Below are 26,096 nucleotides of genomic sequence, written 5' to 3' on the forward strand. Positions count from 1 at the left end.
CTTACAAATTAACTATATCACTGTGTCGATTGGGTATGGTATTGTTATGGTTTTCTTTACATTTTGTGTTTCTTCTTTTTGTACATGGGTTTTTTGTTGTTGTTGCCTTGCCCAGTCATAAGCATGACAAGGTGACTTATATTATAACCATCTGTTTCTGTCTCGGCCCGTTTCTGGTTGAGCATTGCGGTGTGACTTGGGTCAAGAGTTGTGTTTAAAATTCAGAGCCAATCAAAAGTCTTGTCCACCATATTGGAACAACGTATTGTTGCAATACTGGTCCTTTCATGGTCGAAGCTATATTTCAACAGAATCCCTGAAGAAGTGGACAAGAACCTTCAGGCAGTGTGTTCCCAGTTGGTTTTATACAATTACATTTTGATATTAACGGTGACTAGTGGCGGAACGTCATATCAAATTGCATATGCAGTCATTCCGATTGATTCAATGAATGTTTAATCAATCGAAATATTAAATCGTTTTTTTTCTTTTATATGGCTTTTATCCTGATCCGTTCTTTATATTTGCATTGAGCACCGAAGAAAGAAAATTTTTTTTTTTTGTTTTATCAGAGCAGTAAAAATCGTTTTGAAAATTGTATATTCCCAGTAGATGGTGCCCTTTTGGCTGATGTGTATGGCCTTCAGTTTCATCTTTTCCATTAACTGATGAAACAGGCAGTTCCTCCTGGGAAAAGCGTTCTTTGTGTGTGATATTGCTTAAATAACTGATGCTTGTTAGAGCCACTTCAAACTGCCATTTAGGTGACAGGAATACAATTTACAGTTAAGTGGTGTAGGTGTGATTTCACTGACAGTATTATGTTGTAACTTTACAATGTGTTTGCCTATATACTTTATTTTATATACTATATACTTGTGATCACAAACGACAGTTTCCCAAAAGTGAGTCTTCATATACTGTAGGGGACATGTTCTTTAATTCAAATTCAAAGACTGCAGGTCATACTGTACCTTATACTTTTTATTCAAGTATAAGGTATTACCTTATTTTGAAGTAGTTCAGGTGTGTAGCTGCGTCAGAATGCGTAGGCTGCAAAGGACCATTACCTTATTTTGTATTATGATTATGTACCTCATTATGTTGATGTTCCAACTCAAACATAGAATGATTTCTCACTTTTTTGCAAATGAAAAAAGACAACCTCCCAGAAAGAAACTTTCATGGCATAAGAAGATGTCTGTAAAGAGTACAAAATAAAAGGTGCCACAGTGTTTATTCATTTGGTAGTAATTGGAGCATACCATTAAAAAATGGAATTTGTCCAAAGAAATGGCATAGTTACAATTCATTCTGAAGGTTTGATAAATCTAGCCCAATATGCTTTGGGAGTTGGTGTCTCAGTATTTGAAACATGATCTTTTATTAGCCTTCTGTTAATGTGCTAATTTTCATCATTAATGGTGAATTTCACAACAGGGGACTTGCCTTTGCCAAGCCTTGGAGCTAAAATGTTTTATTACATTTTTGTTGAAGTTTTGCTCTTCTGTAGATTTAGGTGATCCAGTGATTTAGTAATTACAGTTCAGAGCATTGGATCAGGTGAATTTAAAACCACACTCAACCCAATTCATTTATGTAGCAGAATGTTTTAAGCTGTACATGGAGATGTATCTGTATATTATTCAGCGTGCAGAATAATTATTTCTGTTGCACTGAGTTCTGCGTTTTTGTAAGATGCTATGGCCACCCATCATTTGAAGCTAGATGATTTAGCTCATTACTAGAAAGTTGTCCTACTTCAAGTGTAATTTCATTTTACAGTATTGCAGCCATGTTATAGATGAGCACTTTGCTATTGATTGTCAGTGCTGAGGTAATTATTTCTGATGGTCAATCTATTTGTCTGAATCTCTTAATAAATTGCCAGTTAATTTTCACTGAAGACCAGAGCTTCTTGTAAATAGTGTCTTCAGGATACAAGTATCACAAACAATTGTTTTATATAGTTTATTGTATAACTAGTGGCAAAGCAGGCTTTTGTGGCTGTTTTAATTAATGCTAACAGAATTGAAAACGATTTGGATTAGCATCTTCTGTTAAAGCAGCAGCAGAGATAAAATGACTCTGCTGTCACAAACCTCCTGTTAAGAAAGCAGTAAATGAATCTCCATAACCTCATAAAAGTCCCCATTGGAAGATCAGATTAATAGCGGTTAATAAGTCAGGCTTCCTGCAAACAGTATGGTATTCTCAAGATTGCCTGATCAAAAGATGTTATAGATGTTTTTTTAAGTGTCCTTTGTGATGTGGTGTTGTTTGCCTTGCAATTTACAGTATATCAAGAGTTCTCTGAAAGTAAAAATGCATTTATAATTTCACATATAACCAAATCCTTTTTACAGAGTGAGTGAAATAAATTAAAGAAGATGTATTCTGTATGGAAAGCACTTCTTGTAGAAGGCTTTCTCATAAAAAGGATCAAAGTAAAGGTGTGTAGAGAATTATATTATGGCACATAATGGAACAATGATATAATATCTTAATATGCAAAGTCATACCCAAAATTTTGAATGCAATAGTGCATGTGCAGAAGTTGATATGACCTTAATTTACAACAACCCTGATTTAAGTGTCTTCAAAGACTTTATCATACATTTTCATTTGATTAGCTGGAACATTGTTATATTACGTAAATGTTCTTAAATTCCAGTGCCCACGCTAACTGCTCTCAAAAATACTTCAATATTGGCTGGAAGTTCCTTACAGAACAACTGTCAGGCACAGAGCCCATATGTGACAGCAGTGAATGATGCCCCCTTCGTAAATTCCTGTTCAAAAGCTCTGAAACAAATTGATTTTCTACACTGTTGGCTGTTCTATATTTTTTTATTGTCTTTTGTTCTTATGAAAGGTACTGGAGTGATATAGCTGGGAACTGTATCTTCTGTTTGGCGATTCTGACATGCAGTACAATCTTTAGGTTGCAAGCTGTCCACCCCTTCTGTGTTAGGCCTTGTGTTTTCTTCTCAAGACTGACTTTGAAATGCATTCACCATTTGCATTTTAGTTTTAGTGGCAGCCTAGAAGAAAGAAAGAAGATGGGGGGAGTTAGTGACCTTTTTCCCAATGAAAAAAAAAATAATGAAAAAATAACGATAATGTGCTGGTTATGCAGCGATTGTTGTTTGTGGGTCAAAAACTTGTGAGACTGGTTTTTCATTGCATTTTATTCTTTGCCTCCAGGTCGCATGACTCTGGATCTGTTCATCTTACTTGCTTGTGAGAAAAAATAATAAATGATCACTGCAAAAAATGGAAACACTGTTTTTTAAACACAGTTCTTTACATTTAAGAACTTAAGAAGCCATCCATTTAATGTATTTTCTGAAAGTCTGGTTTTAAGACACACTATAAATGAATTTGCACTTGATAAGTAATTCAAACAAGCTGTCCAGGATCAATAAGTGTCACCTCTAGATATTTAAATTGTATAGATTTTTAAATTACTTGTATGTAAGAAAAATAGTTTTCCATTCACTCTTGAAGGCACTAGAAAATGCAAAGTGCACTGGCTGATTTATTGCAGACTTGTATTTCTTTGCAAAAATGCTTAAAAACACTTGATATATTGTATATCCTCTAACAAACCAGCAATACCTTTGATGTGGATAAGGTTGCAATACCAAATGTATGGTACATGAAGGAATATGCAATTGTACTAAACGGGAAAGTCAGTCTCGTATTGCGTCTTGATTAAAAAAGATAAAGGATTGCACAGTATTGCAATCTTTTTCACATGCATTTCATATATTCAAATTCACAAGATTGAAAAGGCCTGCTGAAATGTCAAGAGTGATGTTCAGTCGTGTTAAATAAATCTAAATAACAAATGAACTTTAGACTTTACCCAGTTGTGACAGACATTCAATTTTGTGATGATTTTATTTATTACTACAGCATAGACGGCTGTAAAGCACTGACAGAAAAACCATTACTTCAGAGCACTTTAGACTATTATGTGTAAAAGTACGTTCAACGGTAAATTGCCTAAAATAATTCTGTTCTCACTTCACAGAACCACTAAGGAGGCAGTAGATATTAAGAGCTTGTTTCACACCCGTTCTTCATCCTGTTTGGTACTAATCATAAACTGTGTAATGTTCCTATATTGAACTCATGTTCAATGTGCACCGACTACAGGAGATGTAATGGGATACCTGTTTAAAGTTGACTAATTTCTCACAAGAGTTCGCCCTCTATCTTTAACAACTGAGGCTGTGACCAAGGGTCCCAGGTTCAGGCTGGATTCAGTCAAGCAGCTGATGTGGAAGACAGAAGAGGCACAGCTGACAGGAAGGAAGACAAGGCAACCAGTAGGTGAGGAATGTTGATGTCTGCAAACTGCATGTCATTTCATGGATCACTGCATCACACTCAATTGAGATCTAACACAGAAAAGAGATGCGGATTAAAAAAGCCTAAGACATGTAATGCCCCCCCACACACATTTTCATCACAGTGGTATTAAATAATTGAATTGTCTGAAACATTAGGAAAGAAATATAAATGCCCGAATTTGCTTTTTTCTTTTTGGACAGAGCGGTATTGTTTCAGACTAGTCCATGTAAAAATTTTTTAACTTTGACTTTTTATTATGAAGCAAAGATTATTTTCTATTTAAGATTAAGAAATCATTTCTTCTGACAATTATGCCATACAGTAGGTCTATAGAAAGGCTTTATTTATGTCATGTGTCGTATAAATATTTTCTGTGAAAGTATGAGCTTTTACAAAAAAGGACAGATTGAGCCCTTCAGCTAAGCAGGTTGTTACCTTCTTCTGAAACCTACTGTAACTGATGAGCAACACAGTTAGCTGATGTTTTTTGTGTGGTTCCACTGGTCACAAGCTACAGCTTACCTTTAAGCCTTAAACTGTATAAGTGAAGCCTGAACTCTTTCAAAGATCTAAAAAGATAAATTAAAAGAAGGTAAACTTTAGCTTTCTTTTTCAAACCTGATAATATATACTTTTGCTTTTTTTCAAAGCCAGCTTGCTGTATTTGCAAAATGGTACCACAGTACTTAAAGTCCCGCACTGGGTCTTTGAAACATATGAACACTTCGTGCGTATGAGACTTTTTAGCATGTGTAGTCCACAACGTTGCTAATGATGATCAATGAATAAACCATCAGGAGGAGGATTTAAACATCAGATCTGAAAGGAAGTGAAGTACAGATGAAATCGAAGTAATGTGTTGATTGGATTTAATGCATGCTAAAATATGGGCTGCTGAGTTTTAAGAAAATGCGGCACTGGAATCATTACACATATCAAACACAGAAGTTCAACAATCCAGAGAAAGAAGACAAAGAAATTACCCTCTGCAGACTTGCATACCCAAAGCAAAGGGTTACATAAACGTGACGCAAGTCGTTTCAGAGTCTGGGGAATCATGATCAGTAGGCACTGACAGCTTCACTATTATAGCTACAGTATCAAACACAGTACTAGGTAAGACGCAGAGCATGCACTGTATCTTTGTTTGTTAATGAGCTGCTGTTTTAGGCCTGAATGCTTGAGCCTGTCTTCAATCACAGATTAAACAGGGGCATGCCCATTTTACCTCTAAGGTGTTAATCACAAATCATATCATTTTGAATGAATGGGTTTAACTGGCAGCCAAGCGGTATTCAAAACCACTCACTTGCCTGCTGCAGGTGAGACGTCTTGTCGTAACACTCATTTATTTTACCTGAGACCCCACAACTTACTATACACTATCACAACAATAATATGGAGCCTCAACAGCAGATGTATAACTAGTGTGGTAGTCACAATCCAATCATGTTGAGTGACGTAGGGTTCAATTTTCCATTGTGGGCGCAATGCCCATCCAGTTCATCTACTATGGAGAGGACTGTTTTCTTTTTTGGAAATGTAAAGGCCGCTCTACTTCAGGTGATAGTATTGAGTTGTTTAAAGTAAAAATACTTAAGGTGCTGTTCTAAAAGAAACCTAAAATATACTTTGACAATTCATTTCAATTTTATTTGCTCAGGCATTTCCGGGGCACTGAAAGCGATGATGGGAGATTTGCCTTTTAAATTTTATTTAAAGGATTTTATTTAAAATAAAGAAAACACAAAAACTGCAAAGCAGGATGGCGAGGAGAGGGGAGAAACTGAAGTCCACTAACACAAACCAACCTTGTTATTGCAATACCGTACGTTTTGTATTGCAATAACACCTAGGAATTATTAAAGCTGGTCCCACACTGTAAATTGTTCAAAGCCAGGAGACCAACCCCCGAACAGCTAAACCTAAAACCAGGGAGAACTGAGGCATGTGTCTACATTCACTGTGCCAATTAAGAAGCCCAAGGAGTCAGTAGCCCTAGCCCCATTAGCTAATTATACCATTAGCAGCTCTAGTCTCCCATATGGACATGTCCAAAAACTGACAGTAAGAGCTCAGTAAAGCCTGCAAACAAGAAGATTCATTCAGCCCATCTAGTTCATTTGGCAGCGAGTAGCTAATTGCTCTGAGGATCTCATCCAACCGTTTCTTGAAGGCAGCCAAGGCGCTGGCTTGAACAACAAGGCCAAGTAGCTTGTTCGACACTCCCACAACCCTCTGTGTAAAATAATGCCTCCTGATATTTTATACTAGTCTTTTGCTTTATCAGCACCAAAAAAATGTTTTTTTCAACCAGAAAGAAGCCTTTCGGCTATACTGTAACAACAACCTGTATTATATTCCAGTAAAATAGTTGGATCTGTGATCATTATCTTAGGGGTTACTTCTGGCCCCAGGGGCTGCAATTAATCATCTCTGAAAATGGCAAAGGGCATTAAGGTCACTACTGAGGGGCAGGTACAGACATGTGAAGGTTGTTACTAGGGCTCTGCTATGGCTCATCACTTTTGGGTATTAAAATCTATATAACCATTAAAAAAGAAAAGCATTCCTGCAGTATAAAACCAACTTGAAACTTTATTTTTTAGTAAACATGATGCTATTGGAAAGTCTTCCAGCTTGAGTTGATGTTCTGGGATAGGCAACTAGAAATCCTTACGAAGTCACAGTGTATTTGTTTTGTACAGCTACGCACAATGCCTGCATTGCCACAACATGCTGTGGTTATTTGCGAGTCCATTTTTTTCTGAAGGACTTCCTGGACCGCTGTAGCACTGAAAAGGAAAACCTGTCAATATAACTTGATTTCAAATGACAGGTGGTCCTTATACTGAATGAAGGGCAGTTACTGTAGCAGTTAAATTTCCAAATGTCATTTGCCCAGCTGATTGTACTGTTGCTCTTTCAACTTCAGAAGGACTCAGAAAAGGATGAAAGCCTTAGGAATTCAGCTCTTCTGCTAAAAGAGTTCAAACGCCGACCACAGAAATTATGTCCCTTTGCTCTCAGAGAAATATATTTTTAAAAATCTCATGCATACTGAGTGTTGGAGTATGGCAGCATATTACACCTTATTGCTGGCATTGCTGTCTAAATGTCATTACTAGAGCTGAAGATTTCTTCCTGCAGATCACATTTAGGGCATTGTAGCATTTCTTTGCTAACTTAGTGACTGCAAGAAGAAAAAACAGAAGCAGAAAGGCACATTGAGCATAGCTTAAACTTGTTGGAGAAGCTGATTTTCACTATGACGTTAGGGGAAAGAATTCGTACGTGATGCATTATGCTAATCTCTTTATTTTGCCGAGCAGGCGATCATCCTGCTGTCGAGCGCTGACATTATGACATCCTTGATCAAAACAGTGGATGTTGGCAAAACATTGCGGAGTGTAAAAAAGGCATGAGAAAAGCTTTTTTCAGGAGGTAACGGGGAAAGTCCTCTAAGGCTCTTAAAACAAAAGCATTGGGTTTGAGCGCACTGTGGACTGGCTCTAATGAGGTCATGTATGTTTGAAGATTAGCTCTCTAAACAGGATCTGTTAGCCTTTGACATAATCTGAGGAGGTTTCAGACCGTGTTTAGACATTACGGATTTGTCTGATAACTTTGAATGCTGTATGTTTTGGTTGTAAACAGTATCTATTAGTCTCTTATACTATTTCATTGTGCTAAAGATATACACATGTACTGCAGCTTCTGAGGACTCCTCTAGACATTTTTTATTGGTAGTATTGATAGAAAACATTAATGTCTAATATCCAAATAGACAATCAAGACAGAGTATCTTCTGTTTCATTTCAGTGCAAAGAATGGGTAATTTAGCATTTTATTGCATATGGCTTCATTTTGTGTATGAGAGAGCTTTCTGAAATAAGTGAAATACTTCTAAATATCTCTCTGTGGTCACTAATCCAAACCATTGTTAAATTTGTGTAATAAAGCAGAAAAAAAGCATTGAATCTTGAATAGGAAAGGCTACTGGAGTTCAGCTCATTAGATGATTAAATGGTCCAAAGGATACGATATTAGAGAGCTAAATCTTTTTTGGTACGGCAACGTTTCAAACCAGATAGAGGAGAGACAGACAAACATCCAAACAAGTTCCCAATTAGTCTTTCTAAAATCATAAGCTTGGATAACTGTTAGTCTATGAATTAAGATTAGTCATTTAAAAGATGAATGTGATTTTTTTCCTCCATTTTCTGAAAAACAAAACACTAGTTTTCTTTGCAGCGAAACCAAACTGAAGTGCAAACTGAACTACTTAAATTAATAATACATAATAAATTAGTATCATAGTAGGCAAGAGCACAGGTGGGAGGAGTTAAGGTTTCTCTTAGTCCTTTGGCTAGAATAGGAGAAAGCGATTTCAGAATTTACTTGGATTGTTCCAAAGTCAATCACATTTAAAAGACTTGTTCCAAGATAATAGTTAAGATTTATATACTATGCATTAGTGGAATATAAATTTATATAATAGTATACATTTACTGTAAATACTCATTGGCACAAAGACTGAAGAAAGTGATGATGAAGTTCTCAACAAAATCGATATCATAACTGTTTCATCAACCTTTGTAAATGGAAGCTGAGCTTCTGTTCAACAGAAATGAAGGACAGATGTACCCTGTACCAAAGAATGAACAGAGGTCAGATTGAAAGACAGGGAAAATAACACAAGAGGACTGATGAACAGTGTGGACTAAGGTGCAAGATGAAAAGGGTTCCCAACATGTGGCTGGCATAAATAAAGCACAATCACTCTCGAGAGCCAAGGAGATTCTAGGGAATAAATATCTAAGGCTTGGTCAATCATTGCTTTTGTAGCTCTTCACAAAATTTCATATTGTTCCAAATATGTAATTTAAATAAAACATAAATAATAATAATAATCAGTGTTAATAAATCATTAATAATTTGTATTATTGTTATTATTATTATTAATCATCATCATCGTCTCTTTTAATATTACAAATAGCTCTTAAAACATACTGTAGCACATACTGTAATTGCGATCAGGTACAGTAGCTGTGTTTAATTTTCCCACTTTCACTCGAGAGAAAAACTGTAAAATGAGTGTGGATGGGCAGGAAGAATCAGAAATGAGTAGAAAATCACTCTCAATGTATTCTCTTGTTTCAGCATTCTGTGAATAATGGGAGCAAAAGATGTTGATCTGAAATTTTGTGGCCATAAAGATTTGGAAAGTAGGCCACTTCAAATCAAAGTTTATTTATAAAATGCACAACAATACAGCGTGCAGCAGTAGTTGCTGGCAATGAAATGTCTGTAAACTTTAAAGCAAGACTTAATAATAAAAGAGTATTTTTTTTTAGCTGGCATAAAATTTACTCTGAGAATGCCACTTTTTTTGTACCCATCTTTCTCTTGCCATCAATGTAGGATATACAGTATGCCATAACCTAAGGAACACTGAACAAAACAAATCCCATTGCAATGTTTGCCACAAATCAGATGTCTCTGTGCTGTTCAGGGATTATGTCTGCCAGGTGAAAACCTCACTTTGAATGAAGTAGAAACAAATTAAAAGATAGGGAATTGGATTCACTTTCATGAGCTGCGATTCTTAAATAATCAGTACAGACTGCAAAGAGGGGTTGTGGGCAAGGGGGTGGAAATAAAAAAAAAGAGATATTTGACGATGACCTAGACATCCAGAATGGAAGGCAGAATGTGTTATACAGAAACTACAGACATCCCTGAGGTCAGTGAGTCTGAGGATAGAGTGTACACTTAAAGCTACTGATACTGTATTTGTTTTTTATTAATGGCATCCTTGGACTATCCCCCCATATCCTGGAGCCCTAGGGCTGCTTCCCTCTATTAGACTACAACTAAAGTAAGGCTTTCAAAATGGTCTTTAAGACTGATTAGAAATTAAAAGTTTAATTTAAAAAGAGTAGTAACAAAACATCCTCCTTTATCAGTATTCAGTTGTTACTTTTTTCAGTTTATAAACATACAATGCATTTGTATAAGCATATGTAATGCATAATGTTAATGTAAAACCTGAAACTTCTACAGCTACTGTCTGATTACCAATATATTCGAGTTGGGTTACATCACTACTGTCTCTGTTATTATTGTGATCATCATACTTATTATTAGCATTACTAATTTTCAGAAGATTTTAACGGATGAATCTATATCAACAATACAGATTCTATTTTTCTGTCTCTACCGCATAAGGACTTGAATGGCATGTATTACGTACAGTAAACTGTATAATATGATAATATTAAATTATATAGTAATTTCCAGGGACCTTTACATGAGCTATTATACAGCACATGAAGCAACATACAAATTAGAACAGGTGGGAGGAGTTAAGGTTTCTCTTAGTCCTTTGAGATTTATGGCTGTCCGTTGATCTTCTGAGTTAGGAAGTGTCTTCTTTAGTATCTGAACAAATCGAGGTCTTATCATGTCTGCCAATCCCTCAGAATTTAATGGCTGTCAGGTGGGGGTCGATGGAGTAATAATGAAAGGTCTAGGATTCTTTCATTTATTGGAGTTTTTTTTAAGTAAACAAAATACTAATGTGTTTTCCCTTGCAAGGTGAGTGCAAAATAAAGTTCAGTAAACCTTCAGTTTAACATACTGTACAGTACTATCATGGGCGAGGAAATTCAAAGGAATGGTTTTCGAGCCTTCCTGTTTTTAGATTGTTATTTCATTATATAATCAGTATCAATACTGCACTCTTATTACTGTGTTTCAAGAACAAGCAAGCCTTCTTAATGCCCTAAGACATTTCAAAACAGAGCACATTCAGGGAATGCAGAGAAGTGTGAGGGACTGACATTTGGGTACTCTATAAGACAGCACAGTATAAATATATAACTATAATTCACCATTTTTTGATAATCCTTGAATGAAGGTGAATTGTTGGATTACAAATGATTAAATAATTTTTAAAGAATGGAGTGGAGAATGGAGTCTTGCTTTGTACAATGTGAACCAATAACATCATCATGTTTAGCCCAGAATGCGAAATGAAAACATTATCTGAAAAACACTTATTATTGAGAAAGTATCCATGCATTTAATCAGGTACAAAATTTCTATAAAACATCGAAAGTTTCATATTTGGGTTTCATTAATGAATGGAAGGCTCTGGATTTCTTTGGTTTTTCTTGATGCTGCTACCTGTGTCTTTTTTTACTTTTAATTTTTATTATTATTATTCTGACTACTGGTAAATATTCAGACCCCATGTACAATTTTAGTAAAGGGTTTTCACTCTTTGCAAGCTGGCTTTGTCACTGTTTCACCATCTCTTTGTCACTGTAAACATCAAGTCATACATAAACCAAAACTACACTATGTGCTTTAGGTGTATCTCTGATTAATGTGGTAAGGTGTTTGAAACTGAAATTTCTGAAATTGAATTTAAAAAGCTTACAAAGTACATAGCGTGGCCTAATCATCAGAGTGGACAAGATCTTATGGAACTTCCAGATCACAGACCACAGTGGCTTTGTGTTCTCCAGTCTGTCCTTTAACTACATTGTACTCTGACCAAGGTACTTGCTCAAACTGACCTCTTTCTTTTTGTATAGCTTATATCTTTTACCTTGCACATACATTTGTTCAAAACTGGCCTTGATGTGTCAGGTAATATCACAGCTGCCCTCTGTACAGTATGTCTGATAAGTCCCCTAAAGGGGGATGAAGGATTGCAAACTTCAGATTCACTGTTCCATTAAACCACACACTTTAACTGTAATGTGCTATATGGCTAAATATATCTTGAAGACAGAACAGTTATCTTTAAAAATCTGTAAGCACTTGCAGGAATGGAACTCACTGTGGGCCAATATGTTACATAAATTATACTTAATCAGAACTGGTAGGTCATTCAAATATTCAATACAGCACTTCTAGAGACTACAAAAGATTTGCAGGATTAAGGGCTGTAGCTGTGAGGTTCTATATATTGATTTCTGACACTGGAAGCAGGATTTAATTTCCCAACAATTAGATTCACCTGAAGGTTAATATGCTGCTGTGTTAATCAATTGTATGCTAAAGAACTTTTTTTTCAAAGCTTCATTCTCCAGTAATGCAGTGACTGGCACACGGTCATTTTCTGCATACAAGGGACACTATTACTGTATATTGTCCAGTGTACATGAGTCTGCTTCCTGGCAAATTCTAAGAATGATGAATGTCAGGTCAAATCCTTGGCAAGGCATTATCCATAATCCACTGCAGAATGCATTAAGTGAGTCACATGACGAGTTAATAGTATCCTGCAGCCAACATGATCCTGGGAGAAGCAGATGAGCTAGAAGCCAGGTCTGAGTCTGCTGTATACTGATGATCCTGTTCAACCTTCTTCTTGTGTCGCCTCTGATCAAAAACAATCGCAGAAAGGTTATCACTTACATACCAGTAATTGTAGCAGCGGTTTTAAACTGTTTTGTTCAGTTATCTTTCATCTGGTACGTCTTGTGTTTCCTTTAAGAATACGATAGGGTGATGTTGCAGTTTTGTTTCAACAGTCTCACCCTTTCACCCTGACTTTCCTCATCACTCCTGGTCAAGTGGTCTCTTGAAAAAGCACTGCTGATCTACACTTAGTGCTTTACAATATGATCAGTGTCACTGAATTAGTGGATTGATGGATGACTGCAGCATATAAAACCAGATAATGGGACAAACCACTAATGCAATTGCTGAAAGAAACTGGAGAAATACTCTATATACAGTAGCTGATAGGTTGATGCACATGTAACAGAGCTCGTAGTGTTTACTGAACATGTAATGAATCCCCTAGTTGTATACAATGTAAAAGCCTGTTTTGTCTTAGCAGGTATGTTTGACTCACTGAGGAGTGTCAGCAGTTTGAATGCACTGTCTGACATCAATGCTCCACTGAAGGAAAATGTTCCAATCATTCTCTAAATCACTTACCAACTGATCACTTCCCTCCCACAAAGTACAAAAAAAAACATTCCCAGATAGCTGGATGTATTTGGGTAGAACCTAGCATAAGGAAAGATATTTCTGTGGCAATACCTTAGCAGTTTTTTTCTCTTTTACAGCCTAAACTCTTCAGATGTGGGGAGCAAAGCAAGGCTAGTCACAGTCAGTACAGGGTAGGGAGACCCTTAAGAAAAATCAGCTGTAAGCTTTGTTGGTTGTCCAGTTGCCAGTGCTCTTCCCTGTGGTCCAGAATATCCTCCCAGAGAAATAGCACTGCAGGTGGTGCCATCTTTCAAATGATGTTAAAACAAGGCCAGAATACTCAGTTACTAAAGACCCCGTGGCACTGTCTGAAATAGCTGGGGTGTTGACTCCAATGTCCTGGCTAAATTAGTCTCTGGGCAGTAATCTGCCCTATGTAATGTTTCTCCCTGACTTCCACTGGTGATGCAATTTCATATTTCTCCAGCTGATCTGCTGTGCATATTAATAATAATAATAATAATTGCTTACACTTATATAGTGCTTTTCTGGACACTCCACTCAAAGCGCTTTACAGGTAATGGGGACTCCCCTCCACCACCACCAATGTGCAGCATCCACCTGGATGATGCGACGGCAGCCATAGTGCGCCAGAACGCTCACCACACAACAGCTCTCAGTGGGGAGGAGAACAGAGTAATGAAGCCAGTTCATAGATGGGGATTATTAGGAGGCCATGATTGGTAAGGGCCAATTGGAAATTTGGCCAGGACACCGGGGTTACACCCCTACTCTTTTCGAGAAGCGCCCTGGGATTTTTTTAATGACCACAGAGAGTCAGGACCTCGGTTTTACGTCTCATCCGAAGGACGGCGCCTGTTTACAGTAAAGTGTCCCCGTCACTATACTGGGGCATTAGGACCCACATGGACCACAGGGTGAGCGCCCCCTGCTGGCCCCACTAACACGTCTTCCAGCAGCAACCTTAGTTTTTCCCAGGAGGTCTCCCATCCAGGTACTGACCAGGCTATTAGCTATTAGGTACTGACATATTAGTTGGCTTGTATCACCCAGATGGGACATGGTCCTCTCTTAAACCTGTGAAGCACTTTGCAATGCTTTGTGATGAAAAAACAATAGTGTATGCAATTATTCATTATCATTTTTGATAATCACATTACAATACATGCAATAATAGTAACTGTAAAGAAAACTGAAAAGAATGCAGAATAAAAAGTTTCTTAGTCCAGGTCAATAATTTTCAAACGTTTAAAGACAAAGTTACATCCAACCTATATCTATCCTCATCAGTCCTCTAAATGTATTACTCTAAACTTAAACATATGGTTGCTCACTTTTTTCATTATTATGTTAATAATGACATGCAATTTTTCCCATTGTACTTAATGGTTTTAAGGGCCACATTGCAAATGTGTTTTATTCAGTCACTTAACAACAGCTTTTTTTAGAAAAAGCTTTGGTTGTATACGAAGAAGTAGAACCTATTGTCTTTAGCTGACATACAGAATTGCTAGGTTCCATTCTGTAAAAGAACCACAACAATTGCTTATTACTGAGAAAGAAATGAAGGAAGATGAGATTATATAGATCTGTAACAGAGGGAACGTCACAACCTCTCTGACACAATATTGTGACAATAACTTTCAAAAATTGTTTCAGCTGAAGGTCTCACTATACATCAGTAGTTTAATCTCTATTTTTCTTTCTTCAACCTTAAATTGAAAACAGCTAGGTTTTGGCAGCAGTCAGCTGTTTTGTTTTTTAATAAAAACTACAGATATACAGTACATTTGGAAAATTAATATTGACAGCTTTATTTTATGTTCACGTTCAGATTGCATTCAAAATACAACTTTGATGTATTTTGTCCAGGTGTGGACAGATATAAGAAAAATATTTTGATGGAACATCTGACTACTTCCAAAAATCGTGATATAACATCTCTTGTAGCTCGTGTATATCCTTTGGTACAATTAGTGCTGTCTGAAATAATGGAATACTGCAAAGGGCTCTGGACAGTGGGAGGGGAATGGTAATTGACAGTCACTTCCGAGGGTTAATGAAAACCAAAGCAAGATAACCTGCTATAATTGCAGTTTAATATGAGAAAAGCATATAGTCTCGGGAAGTAAGAGAAGATCCTTAGACTTAAAATAAATAATCTCCAAGGTAAAACCATATGTATTTGTTCAATATGTAATACTGAGTGCATATGTTTAAGAAATGTGACATAGTACAGTAAATGCAATTGCTAATATGTTGATTATATGTACCATAAATATTTCATAGAGTTCCATCCACAAGGATCTTGAAGTATTGTACATATCTTGGAGGGCTCCCATTTTATCTAGTAACATCTATCTAAGTAATATGCAAAAGTTATTCTATACAAACTTCACTACACCACAGATCTGCTGGTGAAGTTAGACATTGCTTCATAAACTGAATTAAGGGACAGCTTAAGGTTTGCCAGGTTCTACAATCCCAACATGGAATTAATCAATGCCAATATACAGTAGTTAACACCCCTACTCTTACAAACAGAGTCTTGGGATCTTTAATGACTGAGCCATTAAACTATGTTATCAGGATAATCAGGTCTCTATGATGCCACTCATTCAAGCCCTGTTCAGGCTAAACATTGCTTAGTTTGTAGGATCTGGTGAAATAAGACTACAAGGTGATAATGCTGCTATCAAAGTCTTAGATACTGTACCATGTTAAAATGGCCTTAACCACAGTAGGTCATCTTGGCCCACATGCCATGCATTTAATAAAATGCTGCCTTCTCCATTTTAGCAAGGACTCTTTGGACAAAGTGTCTGTAATATTTTTGTGCCTCTTCACACCTGTACCCCTTTACTATACTCTCACAAAGCCATTTTGTGTTTTAGGTGGCATCATAAAAATCTGTGCCTCAAGCTATTCAAAATGCTAATTGTATAGTGTGACAGTCACTTCAGAGTCTCGGGAGCCATTGACACCTGCCTGATGTGCCTGAAATCTTAAGTGTTCTCTTATATTCAGAGGCTGTAGCCTGTGGATTGACAAAAGTGGAAATGAATTGATGAAACCTTCCAGTTATTATGGTAGTCCCTGACTTTAGTCTCCCAGAGTGAGAGAGAATTGCTAATTCATTAACTCAAAGCTGTTTTTTCAGCATGTAGTCCCCAGCCTTACAGAAGATGGGTGGGGGTCTATGGCAATAATTGGAAAACATCAGAAACATGCAAATGAAATGCTGAAAAATGAAAGAGGAAAAAGGCCTGATGGACTGCTAATGATGCTCTCTGATATTTCAAGTCTCTGCTCCTTTTCCCACAAGGTACTGTTGGAGCTTTCCTCCTACATTGAAAATGAAGACCTGGTGCAAGTGTGAAGACTTTACAGGATGTGCTGTAGAATGACTGGAAATATACAAATGTTATTTCTGAGTTCTCCTAAACCTGTTGTTCAAGGATGGGGAGCTGGTGAGTGCAGTTATGAAAGAGGGCATTGGGATGCCTGGCTTCGTGTCAACAGTGGGGATTCATGCTTGCATTAGTGAACTGCTGTCATTAAGCAGATCCTTTAAGGGAATCATACACAGAGAGATGGAAATGTGTTTACCATTTGAAATGGCAGCAAAAGCATTTCTTTACGAAGAGAAAGCAGAGATCAACAAAAACAACTGCTACAGTTGAAATTATAAAGATAAATGTAGACATTCCTATATGTGGAAAAAGAAACATAATGAAAATAACAATTCTTCATTGTAGGCTTTAATAATGTTACAAATGGAAAAGGATATGAAAATTTAACCTAGTACCTTTCATTTCCTCTGAAATGACATTTAGTAGCTAAATGCTATAAAGTGCATCTAATATTTCAAAGTCTGCAACCCTAAGAGCAAACATCAATGTTTCTTATTGAATGCAATTACTAACAGTACAATATGGCCTAATAATACATAATTATGTATTTTTTTCTCTCAGTCTTTAAAAGGTTGACACTGTGTTCTGTACCTATATCAGACAGAGAGGAAATTATTCTTATTTTTTTCCTTTAAACTCAGCAAAACCAGACACGGTTCAATCAAATCTTAGTGAATAAACAGAAATTATAAATAGGACTCTCTTTTGGCAGTTTAATTTCCACTGGGTTGATCATGTTTTTTCAAAGTCTTTGAAAATCTCATTTCAGAATTGTCCAAATTAATTAATCTGCATTGTACAATAAACATTTTGTTTGGGGATCACTACATTTATTCTGTGTAAGTTTAGGCTATTCACAATTAAAAAAACATATTAACTGGCCAGAGGTTTGGTATCCAAGTAACATTTATTTTTTGTTTCTGTTAGTGAAGAATAACCTTATGGGTTTAATGTTCACTGTTTTGTATGTCCCCACACACTACATTTTCTTTGACTAAAACCACTGGGAATACTTTTGTATTTTTCACACCTCATTCTGTCCTTAAACTCAGCTCACTGCTGAAACTAATTCCCTCTAAAATGATGTGAAAAGCTCAGCAAGCATTTGCCTTAAGCTAAGCCCAGTAAGAAACCCAATAAAGGTGTCTTATACCCGTCTGTGAAAGTCTACCTTTCATCGCTATCCATGATTCCATATGGAAATAATAGGATTGTCTTTCACTCCTACCCAGCAACAAATGCCTTTATGGAAAAGTAGACACACATAGCTGTAACTCAGTCTGTCAATACTTTGTAAAACAAAAAGTGTATTCTGAAGGACTACAAATAGTTGCAGCTTTTAGAAAATTGCAGGTTGTGTAGGTCAGTCAATCTGGCCTGCTGTTTTGAAAGAACTCACAGAGATGCTAGATTTGGAAAGTGCACAAAGTACCTGCAACCTATTCGTCTCCCTCCAAGAAAACTGAACAGGTCTATAATAAAACATGAAAAGGAACAAGTAAAGGTTTATTCCATGCTGAAAAGAGAAGAAAAGAAACAACGTTTTGGCTGTCGAGCCTAACATTTCTAAAAAGTAAATTGTTTAAAGAGAAGGAATTATTTCTTCATTTTACAGTGTTTTTCTAGATACCTTCTCATAAGATTGCTTGATTCTTTTTGTAGCTGTGGTCTTAGGACGTTCCATCTTGGAATTTAAAGTCATAAAAACAAAATGACAGAGAGAGAAATTACTTTGCTATTTGGTCAGCCTCTGTGAATTGTGAAAGCTTCTGCTCAGCGGCTGACTTTCATATCCAAAGAAGCATTCAGTGATTAAATATTGATTTTAAAGTTAAAAATTGATACACCCATGATTTGATATCAGATCTTCCAGAACATAAAGTAAAATCAAGTTTTTCTTTTTTCCCTCTCTTTTTAACAGAAATGAGTCATGCTTAAGCAAACAAGGCCATCCTGCATCTCATGCACTTATTTCATCCGTAAGACAGGAACTTTTTTGATGAACAACCAAGAAATTGGAAAATATGGTGGTGACAATGGAGACGTACTCATGTCTTTAATCTAAAAATATTACTTTCCTGATGCAGAATGGCCAGTTACTGTAAGTGTTGATGATAGTTAAGGTTAGGCTGTTGGTTGAGTACTTCAGACATCTGTAGTGATAATATGTGATTCATGCAGAGTGCAGCACAAGCATTGACTCTTTAAATGGATGGTGATCTGTGACAGGGGCTGCAGGAAATACTACCCTTAAAAATATACCATTGCTATCCTTAATAATGAAAATAAATTAAATGAAGTCATAGTCGCATATATTCGGGAAGTGTTGAAGGGGGCAGATTTTTTGGTACACAAGTCATTTTATAGCCAAATAATACATCCTATACAGAACAAAAGCATCCATTTCCCCCCATTATTGTACTCCCACTCCCTCACTCATAGTCCATCTGCTAACACCTTCAGGTTTCTTGTCAAAAGATTCTAGAAGTGAAAGTGAATTGGTAGTAACAGTGTTACAAAGACTTGACCTCATCAGACACAGTGCTCCATGCCACTACCACCCCTGTGACCCAATCAGGATATTTAAAAGTTCTGAATGAATCACATCTAAAAAAGGCAGGGTCCAGTTATCTCATGCATAAATGCAGAGGTTCCCAATGAAGTATCTTTTTAACTGCAGTGAGACCTGACAGCTGCCTCCTTTTCTGCTCCTGTGAGAGACCTGGAATAGAAGCATTATTCACCGGGAGCACCAGCTGTGAATATTTCTGACTAGAATAGTGAGGTTGGAAGAAGAAATCTTCCAAAAACCACACTTCCTAAATATGTGAGGTCCATGTTTAAAGTCAGGTAAGACAATTTAAGGAAATCATTTGATGATCACAGTTTTTGGAAACTGAATTTATATTGTCCCGGGAAATGTCTTAATCTGCAGAGATCAAATTCCTATTCCAAATAGTAACAGCTGCTTAAGGTTTGTATGAACCTTTAATAGAAAAACATAAATAGAAGAAGCCAATCCATGCCAGATTGTGATTTAAAAAAATTCCCAGAAGACCATGCTAGCTAGGCAGTGCCAAGTTCTCTGTTTGATTCCAAGGCCGACTGAGACAAAATCATCTTCTTTGACGCCATCTTCAATTATCAGGGTATTAAATCCAGTGAGCTGTGAAAGCTCACTTTCTACAAAGATCTTGTTGCAAGATGGTGACAGACACACCAGAGTGTGTCAAAGGGAAAGAAAAGTGTTGTTACTTCTGGATTGGTGCTTGGCACTCAACATCATTGTATGTGCTGGACAGATATTCTTCTTTACAGAAGATAAAAAGCCGGTTCTGAATCATTCTCTTTAACAGTAGTCAAATAGTACCCATTTCTCTGACTCCTTGTCTCCAAGGGCTTCATTCTCCTCAAAATCCTTCTTTGAGTGTTAAATCATATGATCGGTTTCTATCTCGATGTCTAAATGCATATTTTTATCGTGACACTGACTAGACAGGAAAGTGCACAAATATAGAAAAACTCAAAGATAAATCACCAGTTTCACAGTCTTTTCTTTTTATTTGCCCTGTGTAGAAACTGTCAGGAAAGTACTTTGGAGTAAACTCGCAAATCAATTATAAATGTCTACTCTTGTAAATGTTTCATATTCTTGTCCTGATATTCCAGTTGCTGTAGTAAATTGTCTCATCTATTAGTGTTATTTCAAAATATTTTTCTTTAATATTTCTCTGTGTTCTTCAGTATATGTCACATTAAATTTTAATGAGTTTTGCAAAAATCTGTGGTTATTTGGAGCACTTCTGTGAGAGATGAAAGAAATGTATTTTTTCTTTACTAATGTCCTTTGGTTAAAAGAAATTAAAAAGTTATTGAAGGCTACAAATACCCTCAAAGCCTGCAGCTCCACTCAAAAAACATTTTAACTGCCTTTCGCTGAATAATTTTATCAGCCAAAATAAAATAAATTTGCTTCTTGTAGATGTTCTCCTCTTTTTGTAGAAAATGAGATGACCTTGGTTGTGGACTATAATGTGAGGCTATTAGGTTTATTTGGACTGAAAGGCCGTATTAACATCTTCTGTTATTGATCTAGATGCCAAGCAGGATAGCAGAGAAACAGAACTGTTGGGAGGCTGTGTGTCAAACTGTTGGAATCTGTGATTAGAAGATCACACTGCCACCACAAAACTGTGATAAGACTACACAGGTGCTACCATCTGACAAAACTGACACAGTGTTTGTTAAGAGCTTTAGGTGGTGAGTAGAGATGAAAACAATACAGTATATGGTCAGAATGAATTTCAAAAGAAAAACAATTATTGTATTGAGTCAAAAGAAGCGTGTTTAGCATTGCTCATTGATGTTAACATCTTTGGGACAAATGCTTCTGAAAAGGATTTCAATTAAAAGATTTGTTGGTTTTCAAGGTTGAGTTTGAAGACCCTTTTCAGGTTGGGTTTGAAGTTCTGTGTCGAGCACATGGTCTTCCTGTTTCACTGATCGTTGGATGATACCCAGTCAATCTCTAGAGTGCTTTTGTAGATTTGTTTCTGCCTGACACATCAGGTAGAGCTTAACTTTTCTTTTTAATTATTTCGGATGCTACAACCTTTCCTTGGTTGGCTCTTTCAAGTTTTTGACACTTGACTTGACCATTAACAAAGATGCAGGAAATCCAAGGGGCATGACTAACATTTCAGGTCTCATTTTTCATGGTTCTGTAATAATGCATTTAGCTAATACAGTGGTCAGGGAGAAAGGGGTATTTTGAAAGATGTAACTCAGCCTCTTTTAGATTTATAAATGTGTTTATCATGTTTCTTTACACATTTGAGGCATGACAGATTTGAATTGACTGTTGCAGAAAATGGTTTCCAGATGCCATTGAAGATTTGTTGCTGTCGGTGATCCTCAGGCCCAGTCGTTTAGACTCCAGAATGACACTCTTAATGTCTTCCTACAGCTTTTTGCACTTCTTACTTGCTCTTGTTATTGCAGACAACACAAAGTCTGATCACACTTGGTTTTGAAAGGAAGTCAATTCTAAGATAAGTGTTTAGGGTCATAATACTTTACCTTTTACTACACTGTATCACTTGAGAAATAAAATCTGAAAGAATTCAGTGTTTTCAAAGGTTGGGAGGTCCAGTGCTGTATGATGTTTTTTCAGTATTCCAAATAAGCGCCAGGCTTTTTTCTGTTTTATTTTTAATAGCATCAGTTCAAACCCAAGATTTTTACTTTGCTTTTAAGATTTTTCTTTTCAATCCTTGAATGCTCCAACACAAAAGACACATAGTCAAAAGTGAAAGTAATGACATACTGTACTTTGAGCAATCTGGCTGACTTTGATTTTTTCTTGCTGGATGCAATAAAGCTCCAGAGCGCGTTTAGACGCTATCCCGCCTTTTCTCACTCTTTGTCACGCATGTTCTCCATCTCTTTTTGAATCTCTCCTTATCCTTAAATAAAAAGAATAGGTTTAAAACAGCATGCCGTGACAATATGATGATTATGTTCTACAGGGATTAAGCGTCTTGTAACTGTGTGTACCCCAGCATACATATTTTGCGCACCCTAAGTTCCACTCTGTTTTGAACAGCATACTCAAAGAATCAGGAGAGTTTCTATTTTTAGCATTGACTTCCAAGTACAGTACTCAGTTATTATTTCCTTTTGAATGGAGTAATTGATTTACAAGTTATTTAAATGTTAACAATTTTTTGCAATTTCAGTAAAATAAAATCTGTGGCAACAAAATCCGGTCATGAAAGCGACGTGTAGCCTGTAGTCATCTCATACCTTCACAGGAATGCAGTACTTGTGGTAGCAGCTGAGAGGGATGTCTCCTTTGAGGAATCCATTAAAGTTGAATGGCAGATGGAGCTCAGTGGCTGACAGGAAACACAATAACACGATCAACGTGAGACAGTGGGGTTTTACCTGCTGCTAATCCCCTCTCAATCCACTTAAACAAAACAAAGCCTGCTTAATCTGTGCACTTTCATTTCACACGATATGACGGGCGCATGGCACTTTAAAACAAATTAAAATAAACAGTGCTCATAATGTCCATAGCAGTGCTTTGTAATAAAGACATAACGTCTCAGTGATATGGCTTGTTATGGTTATAATAGATCCTTTTCAAATCTCGTTCAAAAAACAAGAATGCTGACATTTAGGAATAAAACTCCTAGACCACATAGTCTTGTTGAAAAAATAACCATGTCCACTCAGGACAAAGCAGAGTACCTCTTGAACCTGTTATAGAGAATGTTTTTACAGATGCAATCGTAAAACTCTCATTTTCATGCTTAAATTCAACATTTTAAAAATCACATATCCATGCTTGACAAAAATGAACCGGCTACATTCAAGGGATATTGAAATGTAGCTTCTAAAAGCTTAGGTAGTTGTCTTTCAGATATTTCATCTGCTTGAGGGAAACAAGTCTTATTTTAGCATAGCCAGGTAAAAAGGTTTGTGTAGACATTTCATTTTTAATATAAATCAGATTCATGCAAGTAGAAATTGTTCTGCATGGTAAATGCTGCAGTGTTTGTTATAATTAGCATTGAATTATTGAGTTTAATTAGTGGGAGGTCAGGTTTATTTTCTCAAGAACAGAAGTCGTATTCTGAGCTCACCTAAGTGGCTTTACTTGTCTATGTTTCACTGGGATTTGCTGGGTATCTCAGTATAGTTTATCTCAAGTAGTTTAGGACATGTATTTATTGTACTTAATGGATAGTCACAGCACCTGCAGCATGTTCACCATTCTATTGTATATCACACCATGTCACTGTATCACACTGTAAACTGTATTGCACCGTATGACTTTACCTGATGAGGATACTTCAAACCCTCATAATAAAAGAAAGTGGCACTGTTAAAAAATAGTGCCTTACAAAATTACCTATTCTTGTGACAGAAGGGAATACAATTTCCAAAGGTGTTGTCATTAATTGAGATCTTCATCAGGTTGGATCTTCATAATATTAAAAGGTACTCTTTCAAAGCAGGAGGCTCTTCACAGACATGTACTGTACATTTAAAAGTAGAGGGAAGAATAAAGTACAAAGTTTTCTTCGTTGAGCATTCAGAGATGTAATATTGAAGATTGGCTGCATTGCTGAAACATTGTTTTCCTTCATTCATTTGACTTTTCCGAAGGATTTACCTTCTGTTGTTCCTCTGTAGCTCATATACTGACGCAGTTCCCCACTATAACCAATTTGGACATGTCCCATTAATAAAAGCTTGTTATAATTATTTATTTTAAAATTTTAAAGAATAACCTGAATATTGGGGTATTTTTCCTTGAAAGATTATAGTGTCCATTTGCGTAAGATCTTTAGTTTGACTTCAATGGAATGGAGATTGTTCAAGATATTTTTTCATTGTTATTTTATAGAAAACCAGTATTTTTGATGTGTTTTCAGACTTGACCTTCCAGCTTGACACAGGATCTGCCAAGGGAAACTTGCTGCCAATGTTCTTGGTAGTGCTCAGAATGCAGAGATTTGAAAGTAGGAGATTTTTTGAAGGTGGAACAGAATGACCCTTCTCTGAACTGAATCAAAGTTCACGCTGTGCCAATTTCATCATCAATTCATACCAGCTCTAGCCATATTTAATATTTCATTAGCAGCTGAGTTTATATCGCTGAGCTGCACGAGGAACCAGCAGTTTAATTTAAAATGCTGAGTCAAATTATGAAAATTTGTAAAGCATTCCTGACAGTTGAATTTTCCTTCATGATCAATCTTAACACTACAATTCCACAGCTTAGCTTTATTTCAACTTTTGGTGCGCCCTAAGTCTTTATTTTCTTATAACAGAAAAAATATATATTTTTTAAATCTTAAGTGATAAGATAATTTCAAGCTCATTCAAACCACTATTTTACTTTAACAGTAATATTGAACTGAATTGTGAATATCTCTGTTCATTAGAGTATCCAACACTGATCAAATAACTTAAATGTTTAAACCATAATTCAGCTATTTTTCCTCTCAAAGATTTCTTCTTGTGTTGTCTTTTCGTAAACACTTTGTAAAACATATTTCCTTACTTTTTCTGCTATGTTAACATACTGTAAGTACTTTTCGTTACTTCTTTTTGTTTTACCTATTCATTCTTAGCCAGAGAAAATTTAAAGGTTTTTTTGTACCTAGTGTTTCTGTATTCAGATACAACTGTTGAAATTGATTTTTATCAGATGGGTTATTTAGCTTAACCTGTTCAATAATTAATGCTTCTTTTATAATCCTTTTATTGAAAAATGTTTTGCTTCTTGGTTGCCTTGCATGTATCTCATTGATTTGACATTAGAAATATGTCGAGAATGCTTTTCACTGTAAATATCTAGTGCACTGTGCCTGCAGACATAGCATCAGAGAAACTAGGAATAAATACATAAATACAAATCTAATCTTCTTACTTTTGAAAATCAAAATTCTTATCATTATTCACGAAGACTAGAGCTTTTAGTCGTTACAGTAACATAAAGGAACAGAAATACTCTATATTTCATCTAATTGTATCCTGGTATGCATTCGTATCCTGAAGGCATCTTGATGAACATTAATAACCTCCACTAGAAACATACAAGGATTTCAAGGACATCTGTTTCTTTCAGGTACATTGAATAATAAATATGTCTAAAGTGTAACCATGAAGTCATCAGCTACCATTCCTCAGTGTTTACTTTAAATGTAATGCTGTCACATTTAAAATCCTATTTACACTAATTACTGAGCCAAAAGTCTGGGTGATTCTGCTGAAAACTATACCAAGTATCAGAAAATACATCACTTTTAGCTGCAACTAATTCACAGTGTTGTTATCAGGAAGCAGGAAAAATATTTTCCTTTTTTTCGTTAGAGGCACATTGATATTTTGTTGAATAGACATGATATTTAAAATTCTTTATGCACATTAATATTTGCCATCCACAGGGTTGAGGGTCTGAAAGTCACAGGCTAGCTGCATGGTTAGTCTATGCTGGAAACAGTTCAAGCTGTACAGTACATCTGCAATGCATGTTTTACACCAGAGTGCAGATAGTGTCTTGTGGTATTCTCTCCCATTTTCTTTTGTAGAAAATGAACAAGCATTTGCCTGTTCACTGGTCTCTGAGTGTTAGATACCACATGTCAACCCAGATCTTCCCACAACCTTTCAAAGGAACTCAAGTCTGGCAAACAGGGCATCCACAACATAACTGTCACATTCTCGTCTTGCAAGAAATCTATTAGCACATGAGCACCATGAGGACATGCAGTGCTCTACTTGAAAGCTGTCATGTCAGGATGTGCCTACAGGAAAGGCAGCAAGTGA

General features: G+C 36.3%; 1 long non-coding RNA gene across 2 annotated transcripts in view; it reads right to left on the minus strand.

Moving 5' to 3' along the window:
- Positions 1 to 2,692: 2,692 nt before the first annotated feature.
- LOC148646142 (uncharacterized) overlaps positions 2,693 to 26,096 on the minus strand; it is a 68,566-nt gene continuing 45,162 nt past the window's right edge. For both annotated transcript variants that reach the window (XR_015927932.1, XR_015927931.1), the window contains 2 exons: positions 22,557 to 22,648; positions 2,693 to 3,044 (listed from right to left, as the gene is read on the minus strand). This is a non-coding gene — a long non-coding RNA (uncharacterized LOC148646142). The remainder of the gene's footprint in view (positions 3,045 to 22,556; positions 22,649 to 26,096) is intronic.

The sequence above is a fragment of the Lepisosteus platostomus genome, chromosome 17, assembly GCF_059453375.1.
Source record: "Lepisosteus platostomus isolate fLepPlt1 chromosome 17, fLepPlt1.hap1, whole genome shotgun sequence".
Taxonomy (NCBI): Eukaryota; Metazoa; Chordata; class Actinopteri; order Semionotiformes; family Lepisosteidae; genus Lepisosteus; species Lepisosteus platostomus.